At 45.2% G+C, this 26,005-nt stretch overlaps 1 long non-coding RNA gene across 1 annotated transcript; it reads right to left on the bottom strand.

The window, feature by feature from the left end:
• Positions 1–6,000: 6,000 nt before the first annotated feature.
• Positions 6,001–25,224, bottom strand: LOC144689266 (uncharacterized). Its single transcript, XR_013578612.1, has 3 exons — positions 25,104–25,224; positions 24,157–24,257; positions 6,001–6,977 (listed from the first exon to the last, which is right to left on the bottom strand). It is a non-coding gene; the product is annotated as an uncharacterized LOC144689266 (long non-coding RNA).
• Positions 25,225–26,005: the final 781 nt, after the last annotated feature.

The following is a 26,005-nucleotide window of genomic DNA, read 5'->3' as shown; positions in this document are numbered from 1 at the left end:
CGGGTGCTAATCACTTGTACATACTGTTCACTATTGTCAATAAACTCCCAAGAATGTCACCCTGCCTATGGCTCCTTGTTCTGATGAGCAGCATTTGTGTCACTTGGATGTGAAACCTTTCTACACAAGGTAAAGGCAGGTGTTTCAGTCCAGGGCCTCTTCCCTGTGCTTTGTGCAGCCTTCTGACCACAGTGATGGTCCAGCCTCACACTCACTGGCGACATTACTGATGTCTGCACCTCAGCGGTGCTGATCATTGCTGCCAGAATGTAGTGGTCAGGCGCCACAGAGTTCTCTCATTCTCTATTTGTGCTCTCTGCACCTTTAAGGAGATGTTGGCCCCCATTTCTTCAGCATCTGTGACCACTGATGCTGTGCTCCAGCTCCTGAAGGGCTCAGGTGCTGAAGACGGACACAGCATCAGATGCTTCTAAAGTTTTATGGCTGCACCTCGATGATATGACCCTGATCACAGAGCGCAAGCAAGCTGCCCTTGGCCAGACGGGAGTCAGACAGTCTCAGAGACTATGTGAAGATTTATGGAGTGTCCTCACTGCATGTCGCCATCATTCTCCTGCAATTGAGCAACTATTAGGGCCCCCACTGCATCTCTATGATAGGAGCATTCTCACAGAGGGTATTCGCGCTGCCATAAGCCAGACTGGAGTCAAATATTCACAAATGCGATGTGAGGATCTATGGGGTCACCTCGCTTCATGTTGTCCTCATCCTCCATGAATCTAGCAGCTATCAGGGCCTCCCGAGCGCACCTGCCTAGCCCCCGTCATCATTGCCACCGAGGACCTCCCCAGCCTCATTCCTGTCGGCATCCTCCGCATCGGAGGAGAAGTGCAGCTCCTCCATCTCCTCCTCAGTCAGCTCACCTCCCTATTGCAGCACCAGGTTATAAAGGGTGCAGCAGACAATGACAATGTGTGACACCCTCTGTGGACCAAATTGCAGGGCTCCACCAGACCGGTCCAGGCACCGGAACCTCATCTTCAGCACCCCGATGATCTGTTCCACCAAGTTGCGAGGTGCAGCATGAGCCTCATTATACCATCGCTCTGCTGCAGTCTGAGGCCGCCGCATAGGTGTCATCAGCCATGGCCTCTGTGGGTAGCCCTTGTCCCCGAGGAGCCATTCTTGCAGCTTCTGTGGACCCTGGAAGACTCCAGGGATCTGTGACCGACTGAGGATGTAGGCATCGTGCACACTCCCTGGAAACCATGTGCACACCTGCAGGATGCATTCCTTATGGTCATATACCAGCTGCACATTCAGTGAGTGGAATCCCTTGCGGTTGATGAAGTTCACCAAGTGTAGCGATGGAGACTTGAGCGCCACATGGGTGCAGTCAATCGCACCCTGTACCTGTGGGAATCCCAAGATCTGGGAGAATCCAATGGCCCTTGCATCCTGATTGTCCCAGTCCTGGGTGAAAGGCACAAAGGTGTGTGCCCTCAAGATGATGGCATTTGTGACATACCACAGAGGTCGCCTGTGGAGCCCTGAAAGAAGCCACTGGCATAGAAATTGAGTGCCACGGTCACTTTCACAGCCACTGGCAGTGGATGCCCTCCATGTCCCCTTGGCGCCAAGGCCTGCAGTAAGTGGCAGAAGTGAGCGACCAGGTCCCTGGACATGCGCAATCGTTGGTGACACTGGGTCTCGGTCATCTGCTGGAATGACAGGCGGCGTCTATAGACCCTGGGTGTCACTAGGCGCTGACCAGCCACAGCTCACTGTCACTCCTGGGCAGCGTGTGTGGGTGCCCCAGCAGCCCCTTCATCCTGAGGTTGCTGCTCCTGCCTTTGCGTGGCCAGATGTCTCAGTCTCTCCTCCGTCTTCTCCACTGTCTGTAGGCCATCAGGCATACAGCTAAGTCACCAGGGTCCATGATCCTGACATGGTCCTCCTGCAGCATGAAAGAGAGGGAGAGATACATGGTTATCATGGCTGTACTTAGCACCTTTCCTGGCCCTGTGTGACCGCCCCTGAACACTTCCTGGAGAGTGCTGGTCACCCCTCGGATGGCCAGAGATGATTGCGCTGCATGGCTGCCCTGTCAACCTGCGATATGGGGTCGCTGGTCCAAACCAGGGTGCTGAGATTGCAAGGGACTGTGAATGCCTCCAGCAGTGACTGCTACATGGCCAGTGTTGGCGAGGAGATTGTACAACGTGTACAGTCCAACTGCTCCACAGTCCAGCAAAGTGGCTGTGGACTCGCAGTCTGTGCCGGTGGGGGTGGGTGGGGGGGGGTAAGGTCTGGAATGCTTGGTGGCCCTTTGGTGTCTCCGCGTTGCTTGCCTGGGCGGGCAGTCTAGGTGCCCGACCCGAATCATACCACTGCACCTGAACTATCTCAGCTGCAGAGGAATGGTCAGTTTATACATGTGTCTCGACTGTGTGGCCACTTCCCTCGCTTACCCTGCCCCCCACCTCAATTTCTTGTGCGCAGGACCCAACGCCAGGGCAGCAGTTGCCCCCCACTCTCCCAACAACAGTCACCACCATGGCAGGACGGCACTTCACCCTGGCACCCCCCAACGCCCCTGAAGCCTGCTAAGTGGCTCTGGCGAGCTCTGCAGAATGATGCTGTTCACTCACCTCCAGTTCCTCCAAAGTGAAGGCTGCCAAGTGCAGGTCGCCTGTGTACTGTTGTGAAACATGTCGACGTGCTTTCCAGCCAATGTGGATGGACAATGCAACAGGGTTCCAAGAGCCCGGCGGGATGGCCTTTTAATGATATGCTGATGCATTACAATGAGCTCCCTGACCACCATTGGCAGGAAACGCGGCCCGCTGTCAGCGGGCTGAGCAGATGATCGCGACCTGCCTTCCCGCCATCGCGAAACTGATCACGCCATATTGTCCGTGCACACCACCTGTCACTCCCGCTGCCAGGAGGCACCGAAAATTCCACCCATAGACTTGATAAACCTAATTGGCACTAATGCCAAAGAGGACGAATTCCTGGAATGTTTACGCAATGGTTTTCTAGAACAGCCAGTTGAGGAACCAACTAGAGGACAGGTTATCTCAGATCTAGTAGTGTGCAATGAGAAAGAGCTAATTAATAATCTCGTTGTAAAGGAGCCTTTAGGGAAGAGTGACCATAATATGGTAGAATTTTACATGGAGTTTGAAAGTGATGTAGTTCAATCTGAAAGTAGAGTCTTTAATCTAAACAAAGGCAACTATGAAGGTTTGAGGGCAAGTTGGCTGTGGTAGATTGGGGAACTACATTAAAAGGTATAACAGCAGACAGGAAATGGCTAGCATTTAAAGAATTAATACATGGTTTGCAACAAATTTACATTTCTTTAAAAAATTAAACATCTTTAAACATTTACAAAAAGCCAGTAGGAAAAGTGATCCAACCATGGCCAACAAGAGAAGTTAAAGATTGTATTAGATCAAATGAAGAGGTTTATAAAGTTGCCAAGAAAAATAGTAAGCCTGAAAACTGGGAGCATTTTAAAACCCAGCAAAGGAGAACCAAAGAAATTGATAAAGAAAGAGAAAATCGAATATGAAAGTAAACTAGTGAGGAACATATAAAGAGACTGTAAAACTTTTTATAGGTATGTAAAAAGGGAAAGGTTAGTAAAGACAAATGTGGGTTCATTACAGGAAGAGACCGGGGAGAATTTATAATGGCGAATAAGGAAATGACAAAGAAACTAAACATATACTTTGTGTCTGTGTTCACAGAGGAAGGGACAGGAAACCTCCCTGAAATATTGGGGAGCCAAGGAACTAGTGAGATTGAAAGTAATTAGTATTAGTGAAAAAGTAGTGCTGGAGAAATTAATGGGACTGAAAGTTGATGAATCTCCTGGACCTGATGATCTACATCCCAAAGAGTGTTGAAAGAGGTGGCTGGAGAGATAGTGGATGCATTGGTGAGCATCTTTCAAAATGATATAGATTCTGGAACTGTACCTGCAGATTGGAAAATAGCAAATGTGACCCCACCGTTTAAGAAAGGCAGGAGAGAGAAAATAGAGAACTACAGACCTGTTAGCCTGACATCAGCAGTAGGGAAAATGCTAGAATCTATTCTAAAGGATCGATAACTGGGCACTTAGAAAATAATGGTGAGATTGGGCAGAGTCAACATGGATTTATGAAAGGAAAATCATGTTTGACAAACCCTTTGCAGTTTTTGAGGATGTTACGAGCACAACAGATAAGGGAGAATAAGTGGATGTGGTGTATTTAGATTTTCAGAAGGCTTTCAATAAGGTCCCACATAGGAGGTTAGTAAACAAAAATAGAGCATATGGGATTGGGGGAAATATACTGGCATGGATTGAGGATTGGTTAACGGACAGAAAACAGAGAGTAGGGATAAACAGGCCATTCTCAGGTTGGCAGACTGTGACTAGTGGGGTACCACAAGGATCAGTGCTTGGGGCCCCAGCTATTCACAATCTATATCAATCATACGGATGTGGGGACCAAATGTAATATTTCCAAGTTTGCTGATGACACTAAACTTGGTGGCAATGTGAGTTGTGGGGAGGATGCAAAAAGGCTTCAAGGGGATTTAGACAGGCTAAGTGAGTGGGCAAGAACATGGCAGATGGATTATAATATGGAGAAATGTGCGGTCATCTACTTTTGGTAGGAAAAACAGAAATGCAGAGTATTTCTTAAATGGGGAGAGATTGGGAAACATTGATGTCCAAAGGGACCTGGGTGTCCTTGTTCATAAGTCACTGAAAGCTAACATTCAGATGCAACAAGCAATCAGGAAGGCAAATGGTATGTTAGCCTTTATTGCAAGGGGGTTTGAGTACAGGAGTAAGGAAGCCTTGCTGCAGTTGTATACAGCCTTGGTGAGGCCACATCTGGAGTATTTGTGCAGTTTTGGTCTCCTTGCCTAAGGAAGGATATACTGGCCATAGAGGGAGTGCAACAAAGGTTCACCAGACTGAATCCTGGGATTGTAGGACTGTCCTATGAGGAAAGATTGAGGAGACTGGGCCTGTATTCTCTAAAGTTTAGAAGAATGAGAGGTGATCTCATTGAAGTGTACAAAATTCTAACAGGACTCGACAAGGTAGACGGAGGAAGGATGTTTCCCCTGGTTGGGGGAGTCTGGAACCAAGGGACACAGTCTCAGAATAGGAGTTAGGAAATTTAGGACCGAGATGAGAAGGAATTTCTTCAGTCAGAAGGGAGTGAATCTTTGGAATTCTCTACCCCGGAGGGCTCTGGAGGCTCAGTCATTGAGTATATTCAAAGCAGAGGCCGATAGATTTCTAGATATCAGTCACATTGAGGGATATGGGGATAGTGCATGAAGATAGCATTGAGAAAGAAGATCAGCCATGATCTAGTTAAATGGTGGAGCAGGCTTGAGGGGCGGAATGGCCTGTTCTTGCTCCTATGTTCCTATATTCCTATGAAGCACTGCAATGATTGAGGAAACCAACACCATCTCAGGGCAATAAAAGAAAAATCTGCATTTCTATAGCACCTTTCACAACTACAGAATATCTCAAAGCCCTTCCCCCTTCACAAACAATGAAGTACTTTTTCAAGTGTATTCATTGTTATAATATAGGAAACATGGCAGCCAATTTGTGCACAGCAAGCTCCCATAAACAGGAAGGTGATAATGATCAGATAACCTGTTTTGGTGATGGTGGCTGAGGGATAAATCTTGACCCAGACACTGGGGAGAACTACCCTGCTCTTCTTCAAAATGGTGGCCATGGGTTCTTTTACATCCACCTGAGGGGGCAAAAAGGACCTCGGTTCAACATCTCATCTGAAAGATGACACCTTTGACAGTGCAGCACTCCCTCAATGCTGCACTGGGAGAGTCAGCCTAGGTTTGTGCTACAAGACTCTGCAGTGAAACTTTCAAACCCACACCCTTCTGACTCAGAGGCGCAGGTACGACCCGTTGATTCACGACTCAGACATAAATAAATACAATCCATGCCAGCCACTCCTGCAACTTGAGAGTGGGTTTTAGATAAATGACTTTGAGCTCCATCACCTTCACATGGTTCATTCTGTATTGTACACGGATGTGGTATGCAGCAGAATGTTGTTTCTGTAAATACAGTTTGAGTAAAAATGTGTCAGATACATACAATGTTGCAATATCACAAGGTAACCTGTCACATGGATCTGTGCCTGTGCTGGCTTTCATGATCTCAGTGAGGTAGGGGCACTACAACTGGACTTAGTGCCAATGGTGGGTGAGGGTGGCAGGGTTCGAGGTGGGGGTGGTGAGGTTGAAGAAATCAGCCAGGGCTCCTGGCCGCTATCCGTGTTGCAGTGAGGTGTCGGCTCAGGTGAGGTCAACATCAGGGTCAGTTGTCCTGCCCGCCCTAGCGCAATAGTACATGTCACACTCAATGTCCAAACTCATGGCTGAAGAGTGAACACTTGCATGTTTGAATTCCAGCGGGGGGGAGGCCAAGACACCCCAAGAAGTGGAGTGCAGAGTGGGCCTTATTCCTTGTGGTTCGTGTTGAATGTGAGGGCCATCGCCTGCCCCTCAGGAGTGGTTCAGTAGTGTTTTGTTTCCTTATGGGAAGGGCAGGCAATAGAGACCCCCATTTCTCCAGGTTAACATCTTCCAGTTCTACAATCGTCCGAGATCTTTGCACTCCTCTAATCCTCACCTCTTGCAGTATCCCTGATTTTTATTGCTCCCCTCTCTCTACCTCTCTCCCCTCCTCTAAGATGCTCCTTAAATATGTACCTCTTTGACCTAGTTTTTGGTCCCCTGTCCTAATATCTTCTCACCTGGCTCGCTGTTGGACTGTGTTTGATAATCGCTCCTGTGAAGCACCTGGGGATGTTTTACTATGTATTGGAGGTGCAATATAAATGCAAGTTGTGGTTGGCATTGCTGAATTGGATAGTGCTGATGATCAATGTCTTCTACTCTGAGACACACATGGATTCTGATGTCCAATGCAAGATACTGCAGATGCTGGGAATCTGAAATAAAAACAGAAAATGCTGGAAATACTCAGCAGGTCTGGCAGCATCTGTGGAGGGAGAAACAGAATTAACATTTCAGGCCGATGAACACCCTTCCCCATTCTGATGAAGATTCCTCATCGAGCTGCCTCCCTTGGCGAAGGCCCACTGAATGAAGTGGCACTCAGGCACTTAGCTGGACAGCAGCAGGCCTTTCCCAGGATCAAGGACCCCCAGGGCGGAAGCCCAGCCCACCAAGCTGGCCAATCAGAGGATGGCAGCTGTTGGAAGCGCCACTGGGGAGGCGGTGCCTGTCTCTGATAGAACACCTACCCAAGGTCTACGATTGTCCCTGGATTCCAGGCCACAAGTATGCGATGGCTGGGTGGGGGGGTGTCATTGGATGGATGTCGCAGGGAGGGGGCGAGATGTTGCTAACAAGGATAAGGGGGCAGGGCCCCCCCCCCCTTCCCAATGCTGTCCTTCTCGCTCAATCACTGAGCGCTTTTGAACAAGCGACACACCCTGGGAGTTCACAAGCAATTACCCCTCATGGTGAGACCCCTGCTGGCCACTGCATTAATACCAGCAGCAGCAGGCTGAGGACCTTAAATGGGCATTAGCTGCTCAATTAAGGGCCTCAATTAGCAGGATGAAAAGGCCATCTATAGGCCTTCCGAGGTGTCAGCTGTGGCTCAGTTCATAGCACCCTCGCCTTTGAATCAGAAGGTTGTGGGTTCATGTCCCACTCCCGGAAACCAAGAACTGTGAATGTACTCGAAAGAGTTACATGCGATCTGTTGCTAACTCGAAAGAGTTACAGGCCTTCTGAGGTGTCAGCTGTGGCTCAGTTCATAGCACCCTCACCTTTGAGTCAGAAGGTTGTGGGTTCATGTCCCACTCCCGGAAAAAAAAAAAGTCAAGAACTGTGAATGTACTTGAAAGAGTTACAGGCCTTCCCACCACAGACTTAATCGGGCTGGAGGCAAGAAGCCGGCGGGGTTGGGTGGGTGGGGGGGAGGGGGGTAGAGAGGGGATGGGGAGGAGGTGGGTGGAATGGGGGGATGGGGAGGAGGGGGGATGGGCAGGAGGGTGGTCCCCTCTTCCTCTTCCCCCTCCCCTCTCCCCTGATTAAATGCCCCCCTGACACTGAGGGAGGGCATTAAATTCTGCCTGTTAACTTTGCTTCTCTCCCCAGATACTGCCTGACCTGCAGCATATTTCCAGCATTTCCTGCAGGCTCCTTATGTCACAGCCAAGGGTGCATAGGTTTCCTGTGTGTGTGTGAATGTCTGTGTGTGTGCGTCTGTTTCTTTGTGTGTGTTTGTGCGTGTGTGTGCATGCGTGTGTGTTTGTGTGTATGTGTTTGTGTGTGTATGTTTCTGTGTGTTTATGTCTGTTTGTATATGTTTCTGTGTGTGTATGTCTGTTTGTGTGCGTGTGTGCGTGTGTGCGTGCGTGTGTGTTTGTGTGTGTGTGTGCGCACGTATATAATGGTGAACAAGGGAAAAGTGAATAGAAAGAAAGACCTTTTGCAATTTCAGCCAATGAAGTACTTTTGTACCTGTTGTAATGCAGGAAACACAACATCCGTTTTTTGCACAGCAAGCTCCTACAAACAGTAATATGATGATGATCGGACAATCTATTTTTGAGCAATGTTGATTGAGGGATAGATATAGACTAGGGCACCAGAAAAAAACACTCCCCTTATCTTCTTCGAATAGTGACCACGGGACCTTTAATATGCACCTGAGAGAGGAGACAGGGCCTCAGTTTAACATCTCATTTAAGAGAGCACATCAGATAGCCCCCAAGTGCTGCATCAGAGTCTCAGCCTAGATTGATGTCCTTATGTCTATGGAGTGGGATGTGAGTCTACCACTTTCTGACTTCAGAGGTGAGATTGTTACCCACTGACCACAGCTAAGGGCAGAGCATGTCCTCATATACTGCATGGCCTAAGGTGATAGAACTGAGTGAATGAAGCAGAGATGTTCTAGCAGTCGCCCCTGCCTATCAGTTCCCAACAATAGCTAAACTTTTGAAATCTCAATAGTGTTAGAACAAGGGAGGATGAGACAAAAGCTTTAATTCACCACCGATTTTCTAAAGGGCAGCTCAGGGTTAACAGCACGACCAACTGGCACAGAGTAAAAAACATCTAAAAATAATCTGTGGTTAGGAGGCCATCAAACTTTGAGTATTTTCACACTGTGACTTTAAAGCACATTGCCAAGGACGACTGCAACAGGCTGAAAAAGTGCCAATTCTCAAATACAAGAGATTTAAACAATGAGACCTTGTTTTGAGCTCATTCTGCATTTGACAGACATCTGAGATGGTGATGATGATTTAACAGGATTCAATCATTCCACTCCTTATAACCATTTCTACATGAAAAAAATGCATCCTTATCTCCATCCTGGCTCTTTCGCCAATGATATTAAATCTGCATCCTCTCGTTACCAATCCTTTGGCCATAAGTCATAATCTATCAAAATCCTTCGTAATTTTGAACCTCTATTAAACCTCTCCTTAACTATTCTCAACCCTGAAGAGAATAATCCCAGCAACTCCAGTCTGACCACATAACTGAAATCCCTCAGGGAGATAACTGATAAATCCCAGTCTGTATGAGCTCCACATCAGACTACACACCTCAAGAAGGAGATATTGGCTTTGGAGGGAATGCAGCACAGACTCACCTGAATGAAAGAGTTAAATTACATAGTCTTTCCCCATCAGTTAGACAAAGGGAAGTCCCTCATCTAATTAATCTCTGGAACATTCTGAAGGACGTCAGATGTATGGTTGAACAACAACTTAAATTTATATATTTATGTATTTATATAGCAGCTTTAATGCAATAAAATGTCCCAAGGTGCTTCACAGGAACATTATAAATCAAAATCTGACATCAAGCCACATAAGGAGATATTAGGACAGGTGAACAAAATCTTGGTCAAAAAGGTAGGTATTAAGGAAGAGAGAGAAGTGGAGAGGTGGAGAGACTTAGGGAGGGAATTCCAGAGCTTAGGGCCCAGGCAACTGACAGCACAGCCACCAATGATGGAGTGATTAAAATTGGGAATGAACAAGAGGCCAGAATTTGATGAGCATAAATAGCTCAAAGGGTTATAAAAGTGGAGGAGATTACAAAAGGATTTGAAAATAAGGATGGAAATTTTAAAATCATTAAGTTACCAGGCCAGGAGCCAGTAGTCAATGAGCAGTGGGGGGTGGGGTGGTGGCGAGAGGTGGCAGGCGAATGGAACTTGGTGTGAGTAAGGACACGGGCAGCAGAGTTTTGGGTAGACAATGGGTTTAAAGGAACATCGAGTTCTCAGAACCATTAATACGTTTCTGCTTAATTAATCAGGGGGTTGTTTTGGAACTGATGAGATTATCACCTCCACTTAGATGACACAGGAAACTTCTAGAAAGCTCATCACAGTGGCAAAGCAGACATGAAAACTCACCCTTCCAACAGATTTCAAGGCTCCCAGGACAGGGCAAAGTTTTTTTGAATGCGTTCGCAGGATGTAAGCATAGCTGGGCTAGTGTTTACTACCCTTGAGGAGATGGTGGTGAGCTACATTCATGAATGCAATTGAGTGGTCTTCTGGGCCATTTCAGAGGGCAGTTAAGAGGCAACCGCATTGCTGTGGGTATGGAGACCAGGCAAGGATGGCAGATTTTCTTCTCTAAAGGGCATTAGTGAACCAGATGGCTTTTTACAACAATCTGTGTAGGTTCATGGTCACCATTACTGGTATAAATTTTTTATTCTAACTTTATTTAATTAATTGAATCTAATTTTCCCACCTACTATGATGGGCTTTGAATGTCTCCTGATCATTAGCTCAGGCCTTTGGATTATTAGTCCAGTAACATAACCACCATGCTACCGTACCTCATAATTCTAAAAGATGTCAAGCATTCCACAAATTGGGTAAGAGAATCAACATGAGCAAGGCATTCAATGCAAGGCTTTGTATTTTTCTTAGAATTGGAACAGAAATAGTTATAGAGAGCCGATACTGTCAACAAATGCGCTCTATTGTATAAACAGGGTGCCGTGTTTTGTCAGGCATTTCATCTTTTACTGACCTTCAGTGTGTATTTATTCATGCTGCTGGATTGACTCTGATGGTCATTTTTAAAAGTAATCAATAGTAGACTCTGGTCTCCCTAGGGAGTGCACAAATTGCAATGGAGAGGGTACAAAGGGCAGAAGGTAGTTCATTGGACCGTTGCCTGGCAGCTCCGAGTGATTTACTGGGCACTAGGCATTGAGCAAGGGAGGTCAAACAATGGCCCTGATTCTCTCCCCTCTCTGTGTAGGGTTGCAAACCCCCTAGGATTGCCCTGGGGTCTCTAGGAATTGATGATTCAGCTCCAGGAGACTGGATGCGAGCAACAACCAGGAGAAAAATCATAGGGGCATTAAAATAAATGCGCATGTTTTTCTTGAAGACTTTCAATTAATAGTTATTAGAGATGGCAGGAGTTGGTAATAAAGGCTGTTTGATTGACAGTCAAGAATTATCCAATAAGGTAACAAGGCTGTTCACTTTCCAATTGGGAAATCTGCTGGGAGAGCAATCAACCTATAGCTGGTGCATGGGGGGGTGCTCCACCATGGTGGATGTGTCCAATGACCAATGGAAGGTGTGTGGTGGGACTGGCCAGAGTCTATAATGAATTGTCCAGGAATTCATCCAACCAGAGTTGATGACACTACATCTCCAAGTTGGCCCTGATTGGTGGACAACACATTTATCCCCTAATTTTCCTTTATTTAACATTGAGCTATTTCCAGATTAGATGGGACAATTATCATGTGAAGAGAGATTCAGTCGAACGGGTTTATCTTGCATGGAGTTTAGGATAATGAGAAACGATCTCAAGAACGAGATGAAGTTCTTAACGTCCTTCACAGGGTTGCTACTGAGAGATTGCTTCCTCCTGGCTGGGAAATCTAGAACACAGGAGCAGTCTCAGAATAAGGTTTCAGCCATCTAAGACTGAGATGAGGAGAAATTTCTTCAGTCAGAGGGTTGCAAATCCTTGGGGTTTTCTACCCCAGAGAATTGTGGATGGTGCAGTTGATGAGTGTATTCGAGACAAAGATTGATAGATTTTTTTGCACTAGGGAATCAAGGCATGTGGGGATTCACCAGGAAATGGAGTTGAGGTATATCAGCTATGATCTTATATGAACATACATATGAACATACGAATTAGGAGCAGGAGTAGGCCACTTTGCCCCTTGAGCCTGCTCCACCATTCAATAAGATCATGGTTTTCACCGCCTTGTTAATCAAGAATCTATCTAGCTCCACCTTAAAAATATTCAAAGACTCTGCTTCCACCGCCTTTTGAGGAAGAGAGTTCCAAATACTCAGAACCCTCTGAGAGAAAAAAATTTCTCCTCATCTCTGTTTAAAATGAATGACCCCTTATTTTTAAATAATGACCCCTAGTTCTAGATTCTCCCACAAGAGGAAACATCCTCTCCACATCAACCCTGTCAAGACCCTCAGGACCTTAAAGGTTTCAATCAAGTTGCCTCTTACTCTTCTAAATTCCAGTGGATACAAGCCTAACCTGACCAGCCTTTCCTCACAAGACAACCTGCCCATTCCTAATATTAGTCTCTGAACTGCTTCTAATGCACTTACATCTTTCTTTAAATAAGGTGATCAGTACTGTACACAATTCTCCACATGTGGTCTCACCAATGCCCTGTACAACTGAAGCATAACTTCCCTACTTTTGTAATCAATTCCCCTCAGAATAAATGAGAATGTTCTATTAGCTTTCTAATTACCTGCTGTACCTGCATACTAACCTTATTGAATGGTGGAGCATGTTTGAAGGGCTGAGTGCCCTACTCCTTCTATTTCTTATGTCTTTATGTTTTCATCAGCAATGTCTCACCTTCCTGACTTCTGCTAATTCTTGTACAAGGGCTAACTTACAAACACAATAAGGCTGTCCACAGAGAGTAAACTTCAAGGCCAAGATCATTCCAGGTCTTGTGAAACTCAAAAAATTGGGAGGGGAATCTGTTAAAATAGAGCTCAGGTGACTGGTTAGGTGAAACTCCGCTTGGATCTGTAAAACACTGAAGATATTGGTCTGAGGAAGCTCAGCAGTTCAACAGGAAAAAATGAATCATAGAATGGTTGCAATGTTCCATCATGTCCTTGTCAACTCACTGCAAGAGCAACACATCTAGTTCCACTCCCCTGCCATTTCTCTGCAGTCCTGCAAAGACTTAGTTCACAGATAATTTACAATTCTGTTTTGAAAGCCACAATTGAATCTTCCTCCACCACACTGCATTGCAGTGCATTCTAGATCCTAACCACTTGTGCATACAAAAGATTTCAAATAGTCATCTGGGCAGCACTTACTAAACACTTACCAAGTGTGCTAAAAATTACATTAGCAACCAATTCATGATTATCAGTCGAGCTCACAATGAGCCTCACTTACATTTGCTGAAAGCCACATATATTCACACGCAGGGCCTTGTCCTCTGTAAACAAAAAGAACATGTCCTTAGACAGCACCTTTCAAACTCATGGCCACTACCATCTGAAGGGCAAGGGCAGCAGATAGATGGGAACACCACTATCTGGAAGTTCCACCCCAAGTCACTCACAGAGACTTGGAAATATATTGCAGTTCCTTCACTGTCGCTGGGTCAAAATCCTGGAACTCCCTTCCCAACAGCACTGTGTGTGTACCTACAACACACGGACTGCAGTGGTTCAAGAAGGCAGCTCACCACCATCTTCTGAAGGGCAGTTAGGGATGGGCAATAAATTCTGGCTTAGCCAGTGATGCCCACATCCTGCATTGTGCCTTTTTCAACTAAACAAAATCTTGGGGCACAACGGTTCATTGCACATTCCCCATGGCAGCGGCTCAACCAATCAGAGTCGACTTGCCTGATTTGAATTTAAACAAAAGATTGGGGGATAGCTGCTCCCAGTTGCATTCTCCATGGCAACACCTTGACCAATGAGAGTCCATTTGCCAACCAATCCGTACCCTTTCCTCATGCAGTATGGATTGTTGTTCCCTTTGAAATTTGGCATTCTTGCAGCTGTCCTGATGAAAAGTTTCAACAACATGTCTCTTTTTTCAGCAATATTCAAAAAAAGGTTTCCCTCATGTCACTGCTGGTTCTTTTGCCAATCACCTTAAATTGGTGAAATATGGTTTGCAACCCTTCCCCCAGTGGGAACAGTTTCTCCCCATCTACTCTGTCTAGACCTCTCATGACCTTGCTTGCCTCAATTAAGTCACCTCTCAAACTTCTATTCTCTAAAGAGAACAGCCCAGCTTTGCCAGCCCCTCTTCCCTGTAACCATTCTTGCAAATCTTCTCTGTACACTCTCCAATGATTTCACATCCTTTCTAAAATGTGATGCCAGAATTGGACACAATACTCGAGTTGAGACTGAACCAATGTTTTATAAAGGTTTATTATAACTGCCTTGCCTTGATACTCTATGCCTCCAAATCTCTGTGCTCTGTGCCCCTGAAGATAAGTACACAGAAAACTTCTTTATTTCACTTTCAGGTTGAAGGCATTGCTGGCAGGGTTAGCATTTATTGCCTATCCCTGTATAACTGAGTTGTATTTGGGCCATTTCCAAGTGCAGTTAAGATTCAGCCACATTGCTATGGATCTGGGCGTCACATGTAGGCCAGACCAGGTAAGGATGAAAGATTTCCTTCCCTATATTAGTGATGCAGATGAGGCTTATTATGGCAATCCAGTAGTTTCGTGGTCACTATTACTGAGACTAATCTTTTATTCCAGATTTATTTAATTAGAATTGCCAGCCTGTCCATCACACTCACTGTCTGACCAATAGTTAAAATATGTCTGGGAGATGATGGTGAGTGGTAATATTGTTGCGCAAATAATCCAAAGAATCAAGCTAATGCTCTGGGTACATGGGTTCAAATCCAACCATAGCAGCTGCTGGAATTTGAACTCACTTAATAATAAATCTGAAAGTAAAAGCTAGCATTGCAGGTATGACTCAAAACAAAGATATATCCCAGTGAGGAAGAAGGATTCTAGGAAGGGGATAAACCAACCATGGTTAATCAAAGAAGTTAAGGACTGTATCAAATTGAAAGGAAAAACACACAATGTGGTAAAGATTAGTGGTAACCCAGAGGATTGGGAACATCTTAAAAGCTGACAAAAGATGACCAAAAAAATAAATAAAGAGGGAGAAAATAAACTTTGAGGGTCAACCAGCAAGTAATAAAAAAACGGACAGTGAGAACTTCTTTAAATATATAAAAAGAAAGAGAGAGGCCAAAGTGAACATAGGCCCCTTAGAGAATGAGGCTAGGGAAATAATAAGGCGGAACCAGGAAATGTCAAATGACTTGAATAAATACTTTGCATCAGTCTTCATGGTAGGAGACACTAATAGCAATTCAAAAATACTAAATAATCAAGGGGCAAAAATTGGGGGGAGGGGGGGTTAGGAGAAAATAAATACAATAACCACCACTGGAGAAATAGTACTAGGGAAACTAATGGGGCTAAAGGCCGAATTGCATCCTAGGATATTGAAGGAAGTAGCTACAGAGATAGTGGATGCACTGGTAGTAATCTTCCAAGAATCCTTAGATTCTGGAAAAGTCCCAGGAGATTGGAAAACTGCCAATGTAACACCTTTATTCAAAAATGGAGGGAGGCAAAAAGCAGGTAACTATAGGCCAGTTAGCTTAACATCCGTCATTGGGAAAATGTGAGAGTCTATTATAAAGGATGTAATAGCAAAGCATTTAGAAATGCATAATATAATCAAGCAGAGTCAGCATAGCTTCATGAAGGGGAAATCATGCCTGACAAATTTATTAGAATTCTTTGAGGAAGTAACAAGCAGGATAAATAAGAAGGGACCAGTAGATGTAATATATTTGGATTTCCAAAAGGCATTCGATAAGATTCTGCACATAAGGCTATTTAATAGGATAAGAGCCCATGGTACTGGGGGTAGTATATTAGCATGGATAGAGAATTGGCTAACTAATAGAAGACAGAGAGTTGGGATAAGAGGGGGCATGTTCAGGATGGCAACCTGTAACTAGTGGTGTACCACAGGGATCAGTGCTGGGGCCACAATTATTTACAATATATATTAATAACTTGGATGGGGGAAGTGAATGTACTATCATCAAGTTTGCAGATGACACATAAATAGGTGGGAAGGCAAGTGGTGAGGATGACACAAGGAATCTACAGAGGGATATAGATAGTTTAAGTGAGTGGGCAAAAACTTGGCAGATGGAATATAATGTGGGAAAGTGTGAGGATATGCTCTTTGGCAGGAAGAATAGAGGAGCTAAATATTATTTAAATGGAGAAAGATTGCGGAAAGCTGCAGCACAGAGGGATTTGGAGGTCCTGGTGCATGAATCCCAAAGAGCTAATATACAAGTTCAGCAGGTAATAGGTAAGGCAATGAAATGTTGGCCTTTACTTCAAAGGGAATGGAGTATAAAAATGGGGAAGTCTTGCTAAAACTATACAAGGCACTAGTTAGACCACACTGAAAATACTGTGAACAATTTTCTTCCCCTTATCTAAGGAAAGATAGACTGGCATTGGAGGCAGTCCAGAGAAGGTTCACTAGGTTGATTCCGGGTATGGAGGGATTTTCATATGAGGTGAGGTTGAGTCGGTTGGGCCTGTCCTCATTGGAGTTTAGAAGAATGAGAGGTGACCTTATTGAAACATATAAGATTCTTAGCGGGCTTGACAGGGTAGATGCAGAGAGGTTGTTTCCCCTTGTGGGAGAGTCCAGGACCAGAGGGCATTTTCTCAGAGTAAAGGGTCACCCATTTAAGGCAGAGACGAGGAGGAATTTCTTCTCTCAGAGTGTAGTGAATCTGTGGAATTCTTTACCGCAGAGGGCTGTAGAGGCTGGGTCATTAAGTATATTCAACGCTGAGATAGACAGATTTTTAATCAGTAAGGGAATCAAGGGTCATGGGGAAAAGGTAGGAAAGTGGAGTTGAAGATTATCAGATCAGCCATGATCCCACTGAATGGTGGAGCAGACACAATTGGCTGAATGGCCTACTTTTGCTTCAAATCTTATGGTCTTACAACACGGGGTTAGATGCAGAGTAAAGCTGTCACTACACTGTCGCTGTCAAACACTCTGAGGACAGGTACAGCACGGGGTTAGATACAGAATAAATCTCCCACTACACTGTCCCCATCAAGCACTCCCAGGGCAGGTACAGCACGGGGTTAGATACAGAATAAATCTCCCTCTACACTGTTCCCATCAAGCACTCCCAGGGCAAGTACAGCACGGGGTTAGATACAGAATAAATCTCCCTCTACACTGTTCCCATCAAGCACTCCCAGGGCAGGTACAGCACGGGGTTAGATACAGAATAAATCTCCCTCTACACTGTTCCCATCAAACACTCCCAGGGCAGGTACAGCACGGGGTTAGATACAGAATAAATCTCCCTCTACACTGTCCCCATCAAGCACTCCCAGGGCAAGTACAGCAGGGAGTTGGATACAGAGTAACTCTCCCTCTACATTGTCCCCATCAAACACTCCCAGGACAGGTACAGTACAGGGTTAGATACAGAGTAAATCTCCCTCTACATTGTCCCCATCAAACACTCCCAGGACAGGTACAGCACGGGGTTAGATACAGAGTAAATCTCCCTCTACATTGTCCCCATCAAACACTCCCAGGACAGGTACAGTACAGGGTTAGATACAGAGTAAAGCTCCCTCTACATTGTCCCCATCAGGTGCATATGAAGTCACTTGCCTTTAAAGGCAATTAGCTAACCAGTACCAACAGGCTTGTTCATTAGAGTAGGGTTATATTGTATTGTGTAAGAATCAGTTATTTGTTACCCAAGGACATTGATTGTAGAAAGTACTCTTAGTCCTCTTTACCCATCACCTTCTGTGTTTGCTGATCCAAATTGGTCCCTTTTCCAGCAATGACTCAATTATAAAATCCTTGAGTTTAAATCCCTTCAGGGCCCTTCCCTATCTCCGTAACCTCTTCCGGCCCCACAACCCTCTGAGATCATTGCACTCCTTCAATTCTTGCTTCTTGCTCATCCCAGATCTCTAGTGCTCCCCAGTGATGATTGTGCCTTCATTTGTGTGGGCCCTAAACTCTGGAATTACCTCTCGGCCCCTCGACTGCACTCTCCTCCTTTAAGCTGCTTCTTAAAACCTACCTCTTTGATGAATCTTTTTGGTAACTTGCCCCAATATCTCCTTATGTGGCCCAGTGTCAAATTATGTGAAGCGGTTTGAAACATTTAAAGGTGCTATATAAATGCAAATTGATTTTTGTCTAGTGTTTGTTCATTCTGATCATGCTTCCATCATTCAAATTTATTCCCGGGATGTGGGAGCCACCGGCATGGCCAACATTTATTCCCATTCCCCTTCCTTACTTATCCTGTGAAGGTGGTAGTGAGTCTTGAACTGTGGCAATGTAGCTGTCTAATACAATTGAGTGTCTTCCTAGGCCCCTTCAGATAGCATTTAATCATAGTTTGTGGCGATGCAGTCACACAAAGGCTCAGACTAGGTAAGGAGGGCTGGTTTTTATTTTTAATGAATGAATCAATTAGAACAATATTTGATAGAGATGGCAGTGTAGGTGATGTTCCACAACTGCAGCACGTGGGAGTTTGTGCAGAACACAGCATTCCCAGCAAATCTTCAGTAAGTGGTGGCATCTCGAGCAACTTCAGCCCAAAGTTGTTGAGCCGGAGTCTGAACTGCAGAGAGGGTGGGGCATCAGGCAGGGAGAGAGTTACCTGGATACCCCTTAGGTTAGGTAGCGGTACAGGTTTGGTGGTACAGTGGTCGGGGACAGGTGGATGTGAATGGGAGTCAGGTAGGTAAGAGGACCCCAGTACTGAAAGGGCCTCAACCTTATCCAACAGGTGCAACTTTCTTGCTGCCAGTGTAGATGACACCAAAGTCTGCAGGGAGTATGCGTAAACTGACTATAGCACCAGGGTATAGGAGGTCATTTTAGTGAGGGGAGTAAAAAGGAATGTGATAGAGGACAGTATAGTCAGTGGGATTCAGTTAATTGAATAAAAAGCTAGCCTCAGTAATGGTGACCATGAAACCTGATTGTTGCAAAGACCCATCTGGTTCACTAATGTTCTATAGAGCAGGAAATCTGTTGTCCTTGCCCGGTCTGGCCTACGTATGACTCCAGACCCACAGCAATGTGGTTGACCCATAACTGCCCTTGGAAATGGCCAAACAAGCCACTGAGTTGCCTTCAAGAAGGCAGCTCACCACCACTTTCTCAAGGGCAATTAGGGATGGCCAATAAATGCTGGCCGAGCCAGAGCTGCCCAGTCCCACGAGTTAATAAATTAAAAAAACACTCTCAGTGCAGTAATGAGGGAGTGCTGCACTGTCAGTGACACTGTCTTTTGCATGAGATATTCAGCTGAAGTAAAAGCAAAAAACTGCGGACGCTGGAAATCCAAAACAAAAACAAAAATACCTGGAAAAACTCAGCAGGTCTGACAGCATCTGCGGAGAGGAACACAGTTAACGTTTCGAGTCCGAATGACTCTTCATCAGAACTAACGAAAAATAGAAAAGAGGTGAAATATAAGCTGGTTTAAGGGGGGTGGGACAGGTAGAGCTGGATAGAGGGCCAGTGATAGGTGGAGATTGCCAAAAGATGTCACAGACAAAAGGACAAAGCGGTGTTGACGGTGGTGATGTTAGCTAAGGAATGTCTGCCCCCTCGGGTGGGCATAAAAGGTCCATGGCCACCATTTCAAAGAGGAGCTCCCCGGTGTCCTGACTAATATTTATCTCTCAACCAATGTCAGTAAAACAGGTGATCTGGTCATTATCCCATTGCTGTTTGTGGGATCTTGCTGTGCAAATTGTCTTGCTGCACTTCCTACATTACAACAGTGAGTAAACTTCAAAAAGTACTACATTGGCAGTAAGGTGTTTTAGGATGTGCTGAGGTTGTGAAAGGCACACGAAATGCAAGTCTTTAGACCATAAGACCATAAGACATAGGAGCAGAAATTAGGCCATTCGGCCCATCAACTTATCGCCATTCAATCATGGCTGATAAGTTTCTCAACCCCATTCTCCCGCCTTCTCCCCGTAACCTTTGATCCCCTTACCAATCAAGAACCTATCTATCTCGGTCTTAAATACACTCAATGACCTGGCCTCCACAACCTTCTGTGGCAATGAATTCCATAGATTCACCACTCTCTGGCTAAAGAAGTTTCTCCTCATCTCTGTTCTAAAAGGTCTTCCCTTTACTCTGAGGCTGTGCCCTCGGGTCCTAGTCTCTCCTACTAATGGAAACATCTTCCCCACGTCCACTCTATCCAGGCCTTTCAGTGTTCTGTAAGTTTCAATTCTTCTTTTACTGATCCAGCTTTATATGTCATATCGCTCGTGCCTTGGCCAGATCCCACAGCCCAGTTGGCAAAGGGTTAATTCTCTGAAATGACTGCAAAGCTATGTTTTGGGAGGGGGGATGGGGGTAAGGGCAAAAGTGGTGGTAGAAGGAGCTTCCTGTTACAGTAGTCAAACCAGTGAGAACTCTGGTGCGTTGCAAAAAAATAACCAAAACCGCAGAACAACTCGTACTGCTGAGTGGGACGCTAACGTGAGTTATTTAAACCCTTCTACAAATCGCAGGTGGCAGGAAGCCGATCGGCCTATTTAAACATCAGCCCACCAAGGTTTAAAGGGGCCAGCAGAGAACGAGGCTGCAAACAGGCACAGAAGGCAGATCCAATCAGGGCAGCCGCTAAGCAGCGCTGGAGCCAATAAGACGTCGATGAAAGTCAGCTTAGCAACAGGGCTACTCGAGAGCCTGGCCAATCGTCGTGCGAGCTGCTGTTTGCTTGTCACCTCACTGATTCGATGCCGTCTGTAATTCTGAGGAGCAGCAAGATGAAAACACAAGATAATGAGACAACTTCCTGCAGCCCGATGAAAAAAAAGTTGATTACAATGGGGGAATTTTTCAGCTCTGTGTACGTGTGTTTGTGTGTGTGAGCAAGAGAACAGTATCAGCTCTCACACACAATCTCACAGTTCCTGATTAAGTCACGAGTTCGATTTCCAAAGAACCTTAAAAGCACGCATTCAAGTTTATTTTTTGCCAACTTGCTTTTTTCTCTCAAAGGTATCAGGAAAGTGTTGAGTTCTATTTTGGGTGCGCGGGGGTGGGGTGGGGGTGCTTCACAGAGTGAGAGTTTCTCCTATGCCTTATTCATATCTTCCATTCTCTTCACTTATGAACAGCAGGAGGCCATTTGATCCTAGAGGGCATCACACTGCAGCCCATTCCTGCCCCTAATTGAGGGTGGGGGTGGGACAAGGGGGTATCCTAGTGCTTTACATTGGCATTAGGAGCTGTGAGACCACTGATCCTTAGGAATTAATCTGAAGCTGCCTGTCACAGTGAAAACACAATCCCAGCGCTATATGCAGTATGCTTTGAACATAAGCGTTTCCCTTCCTTTTATGATGCCTAATATTTTCAGTAGAGGAATAGGCCATTCGGCCCAACTGATCTATACCCGTGTAAATTTAAGGCAAGATAAACACATGAGGGAGAAAGGAGTAGAAGGATTTGTTGATGGGGTGAGCTGAAGAGGGGATGGGAGGAGGTTCACGTGGAACATAAACAAAGTATGGACTTGTTGGGCCGATTGGCCTGTTACTGTACTGTAAATGTTACGCAACATAAAAGGAAGGGAAATGTTTATGTTCAATGCATCCAAACCTGTGGTAGTGAGTGGTAAAGAAGCTCCACTGGGTGTGTCAGCAATGGCTCAGTTCTGACCTCTGAGTCACAAGCTCCAGGTTCAAGTTCTACTCCAGGACTTAATTGAGTGTACACAGCAAGGCTGACCTCCCAGTGCAGTCCTGAATGAGCAGCTTGGTTTCCTATATAGGCCACAGTCCGCAGGTGGACAGGTTTGTACCCAGAGTTAACTGCCCAGATTCACAAGGAACAGCTGACACCTCCAGGAATATATCCAGCCAGAGTTGGCAACCCTACTGATATTGCAGGATTGGCCAGAATAAGCCATGGGCAATAGTTGAAGGAGGTGTATGTCAATTGTTAATTGGTCCCATCTTTTTGTTGGAAGTGTTTGATGCAATTTGAAGTTAAAATTAAGAGAGGTGATATAAATGAAATGGCCCAATTTTAAAGGAGGTGGAGGAATAGAGGTACATGGAAGATTCCATATGCAAGTCTTTGAGGGTGGCAGGACAAGTTGGGAAGACTGTTAAAAAAAATCTTATGGGATCCTTAGCTTCTTATTGGATGAATAGAATCCAAAAATGAGGAAGTTATGTTAAACCCTTTTAAGTCACTAGTTAGGTCTCAGTTGAAGTGTGGCTAATTCTGGGCATCGCAATTTAGGATTGTTCACATTAAGGCAGAGGTAGATAGATTCTTGACTGAAAAGGGAGTCAAAGGTTATCGGGGGTGGCAGGAAACTGGCATTGAGGCCACAATCAGATCAGCCATGATCTTATCGAATGGCAGAGAAGGCTTGAGGAGCCAAATGGCCTACTCCTGCTCCTAATTCGTATGTCCACATGTTTGTAGGATGTCAAAGCCTCAGGGAGGGCACAGAGGAGATTTACTAGGATGGTCCCAGAGATGAGGGACTTCGATTATTGCTGAAAAAAGACATGTCTAAGCTTTTCGTCTTGACCTCATCAGGACACACACAAGAATACCAATATAGGGGGAAAACAACAATTTATATTGTATGTGAAGAGAGTGCCAGTTGGTTGGCATGTGGTGTTGCCATGGATAATGCACCACTGATGATGACTGACAGTTAACTGCCAAGCATTGTTTGAAATTTAAACCAGGCAGCTTGACCCAGATAGGTCAAGTATTGCCCTGAGGAATGAGTCAGCGAATGGCTGCCACTTATTTTGTTTAGCTGAAACAGGCACAATGTGTGTATATGTTCTTTCTGTGTGCAAAGAACAGGGCCCTGTGCATTAATATATGTAGCTTCCAGTGCACACAAATGCGCCGCATTGTGAGCCCGACTGACAATCTTAAATTGGTTGTCAGCATAATTCTTAGCACATTGAGGATTATTTAGCAAATGTTGTCCAATTGCAGAATCACATCTAGTGTTGGAGACTGTGTTTTGTGTTTTGCAAGCACGGGCTGGTTGGGTATGGTCTGTACCCTGCCTGTTGCGAACAGCAGCTGGGATATGCAGTTTGATACGATCCGCCAGTCTTTGGGACGTACAACCTACATACCTAGCATCACACTGGCACTGAAATTCATAACCTACATTAGTCAATTTCAGCTAAACAAAATAAGCGACAGCCATTCGCTGACTCATTTCTCAGGGCAATGCCTTGACCAATCAGAGTCAAGCTGCCTGGTTTAAATTTCAAACAATGCTTGGCATTTAACTGTCACCATCAGTGGTGCATTCTCCATGGCAACGCCACTTGCCAACCAATCAACACTCTCTTCACATACAGTATAAATTGTTGTTTTCTCCCTTATATTGGTATCCTTGCGAGTGTCCTGATGAGTGCTGGATGAAAAGCTTAGACATGTCTCTTTTTTCAGCAATACTCAAGTTCTGTACTACCAAACAACTATTTGTATACCTGAGACTTCAGTTATGGAGAGACTGGGATTGTTCTCCTTAGAGCAGGGAAGGTTAAAGGGAGATTTAATTGAGGTGTTCAAAATTATGAGGAATTCTGATAGTGAAGCTAGGTTGAAATGGTTTCCACTGGCTGGAGGTTCAGTAACTGGAGAACACAGATTTAAAATGATTGGTAAAAACTTCAGTGAGGGAAGTGAGAAGAGTCTTTTTATACAGTGAGTTGTGATCTGGAATGCACTGCCTGAAAGGGTGGTGGAAGCAGATTCAGTAGTGACTTTCAAAAGAGGATTTGATAATACTTGTAAAAGAAAAAGATTTGGCGGGCTATAGAGAAAGAATAAGAGCTTGGGATTAATTGGATAGCATAGCTGGCACAGGCACAATGGGCTGAATGGTTTCCTCTCAGTTGTAATGTCTATGATTCTTACTGCTCTTATTATAGATAGCTAAACTCTGTGCTAAAGACCTGGAAGAAACTGGCACTGATATTCGGTTCGCTGGTTGCTGATCGATCCGAGACCTGTTCATCTGCCTGGCGTGCCCTTCCTTCATTTTGTGCCTCTTCTCCTGGGAATGACAATGAATAAAAGTAATTGTACCTTAAGATAAGCAAGAATGGCTGCCAATGTTCCCTCTCCCATACACCCAAAACCTTCTGAAGGCCCACCATGGCAGTGTCCTTGCACCCAGTTCAAACACAAAGAGACAGCACAAAGCCAGACGTATTGTTTAGTGATAAAAACAAAAAGCTAAAAGCTACTGCGGATGCTGGAAATCCAAAACAAAAACAGAATTACCTGGAAAAACTCAGCAGGTCTGGCAGCATCGGCGGAGAAGAAATCAGTTAACGTTTCGAGCCTCCATGGCCCTTCGGCAGAACTGAAGCTCTGCCGAAGGGCCATGAAGGCTCGAAACGTTAACTGATTTCTTCTCCGCCGATGCTGCCAGACCTGCTGAGTTTTTCCAGGTAATTCTGTTTTTGTATTGTTTAGTGAAATAGTTTTGCATCAAATTTGGGTCTTTAATGAGTTCCATGTGCATGAATTGGCCACACAAACTTTGACCCTCTGAAGATCAGTGCTGAAAAATCCTCGCAGATTTACCTTCAAACACCCGCACCTCTATCCTGCCCCAGTCCTGTGCCCCTCTATACTTCGTTTTGTACATGACGAACATCTCAGGGTTGGGCTCTCATGTTGGCATGCCCCTTTCCCCCAGATCTCACACACTGTTTTCTGTTCATCTCAATTCTATTTCTGAGCATTTGTTGTGCAGAAATTGCCGTGTTTCCTCCGTTACAACATGACTACACTTCGAAAAAAACGTATTTAATTGGCTGTAAGATGTTATAGACGTCTGGAGATATAAATGTAAGTCTTCCTTTCTTTCTCTCACCCATTTATTCAGCGATACCTGCGTGGGAAGATCAAGGTGATGACGGAGCGATATCCTGTTCTAATTTGGTACATTCATGCACAAAAACACATCTCCAGCTCCAACACAACGGGAGCAGCCGCATTACTTGAAACTGTGACACAGTGCAGCACAGGAAGGGTGCGGTTGAGTCACACAGGCTATGGCAAGTCTTTGTAAATTGTGTATTGTGGCACGGAATCACATGAGGGAGTGCAGTTCAGTTATAACGAGAGTCCTTAAATCAGCATCCATGGTTATATGGACTAGCAGTTTGGTTTAAAGTGGGGGAGAGTCAGGAACAGGGCCTGAGCAAATCTAGGGCACCTCTGGTGGGGATCAATGGTGAACATAAAAGATCCCACAGCACTATTCAAAAAAGAATAGGGGACCTCTCTCCTGATGTCCTGGGGCCAATACTTATTGCTCACCCAAAACTTAAATACAGGCTATCTGACCACTGCAGGTAGTAGGATCTTGCTTTGTGCGAATTGGCTCCCGCATTTTACACATTACATCAATGACTACGCTTCAAAGAATACTTCATCGGCTGTAAAGTGCTTTGGGGCATCCTGAGGCTGCGAAAGGTGTCATAGAAATGCAAGTGTTTTCTTTCCCTTTTCCCAAGGAGGGCACTCAGTCTGTCAGAATAAAGAGCAGGGGCAAAATCTGAGGTTAAAACTCAGCTGAGAACCGTGATCCCTTCACAAGCACTTCCAACTAGGAAGGTCCTTTGACGTCAGTGATGGAGGCAGCAGCTGTCAGGGGTATAATCCAGGGGCTGTGCACTTACCCCCAAGGACTCAGAGTGCCACCCTCTGAGGAACTTTCAATTCCTGCCTCCTCCCTCAAAGCTCCACAAACAGGAGGTGCCAACAGACACCATCAAAATCGCACCATCA

This window comes from Cetorhinus maximus, chromosome 13, assembly GCF_964194155.1.
Source record: "Cetorhinus maximus chromosome 13, sCetMax3.hap1.1, whole genome shotgun sequence".
Classification (NCBI taxonomy): domain Eukaryota; kingdom Metazoa; phylum Chordata; class Chondrichthyes; order Lamniformes; family Cetorhinidae; genus Cetorhinus; species Cetorhinus maximus.
This window is presented reverse-complemented; position numbering and strand designations above follow the sequence as displayed.